Source organism: Mus caroli, chromosome 6 (genome assembly GCF_900094665.2).
Source record: "Mus caroli chromosome 6, CAROLI_EIJ_v1.1, whole genome shotgun sequence".
Lineage (NCBI taxonomy): Eukaryota > Metazoa > Chordata > Mammalia > Rodentia > Muridae > Mus > Mus caroli.
In genome coordinates this window covers 86,595,438-86,596,651 of record NC_034575.1, presented here as the reverse complement: position 1 = coordinate 86,596,651, position 1,214 = coordinate 86,595,438, and the positions used below count along the sequence as shown (strand labels likewise).

The 1,214-nt window shown below is 45.4% G+C and overlaps 1 protein-coding gene across 1 annotated transcript in view; it reads right to left on the bottom strand.

Moving 5' to 3' along the window:
- The window catches only part of Aldh1l1 (aldehyde dehydrogenase 1 family member L1), a 47,919-nt gene that overhangs the window by 24,929 nt on the left and 21,776 nt on the right, over positions 1 to 1,214 (bottom strand). The window lies entirely within an intron of this gene.

Sequence of the window (1,214 nt, the reverse complement as noted above, 5' to 3'; positions counted from 1 at the left end):
ATGCCTGTGCTGCAGGCTCCCAGAATGCCTGTGGTGAGGCAGGAGACAGAAACAGGAGAGCCAGCCAGCCTGGCTTAGGCAACTATGAAATAACAAGAGACCCTGCCTCAAACAAGGTGGAAGACAGGGACTGACACTTCAGGTTGAGCTCTAATTTCCACCCATGCACGTGTCACACACATGAGCAAGCACACACACTAACACACATACCCAGAATTTTTAAATTGTACGGAACTGCTCTCATGTCGGAACATGTTATTTGGGGCGATCTGGACCTGCACTTCCCGGCCATGAGCACTCCCGTTAGCTCNAGTGCTCTTGCCACTTTGGAAAGGAGAGCTATGTTTTGCATCTACAAGGGGCACTGTTGTGTCCCCCACACTGTGGTCCAGGCTCTAGAGGTGCAGGGTTTTATGTAGGCTCCTTTATAGCTGCAACCTTCAGTCACAAACTCAAGCAACCAGAGATCCAAGACTGTCAGCTTGCACTACATGGAGAGGCCCCTTCCTGTTACTAAAACACATTACTATGAGGAAGATGTTGCCTAGCAAGAGGCTCAGTGGCTAAAAGCCCTTGCCATGCAAGCCTGACAATCTGAGTTTGAGACCTGGAGCCCACAATGGGAGGAGAGGATTGACTCAGGAAAGATGTCCTCTGACTTCCATGCGCACAGTGTATGTATGTATGTGTTTGTATGTATGTGCATGCACACACACATGCACAAATACCACACACACACACACACACACACACCATCAACAAACACATACCACACAGAGAGTACATACCACACACATACTCTGCCACACAAACCACACATACACACACCAAACACATACTACACCACACATATCACAAGCACACACAGATACATATACCACACACATACCATGCACCTCATACCACACATACACACCTCACACCACATACATACCCCCCACATCACATATATACTACAAATGTCACTCCAACATACATAATGTACACACATACACACACACCACACACATATACACCCAGATCATACACACACACACACCACACACCATAGACCACACACTGTAAATATAGCCATTTTAATTATAACACTACACATCACACATAAACCACAAACATCATCCCCCCACATATATACATACTACACATACACACACACCATAGACCACACACTATAATTATAACAGTTTTAATTATAATATTACACTACACATCAC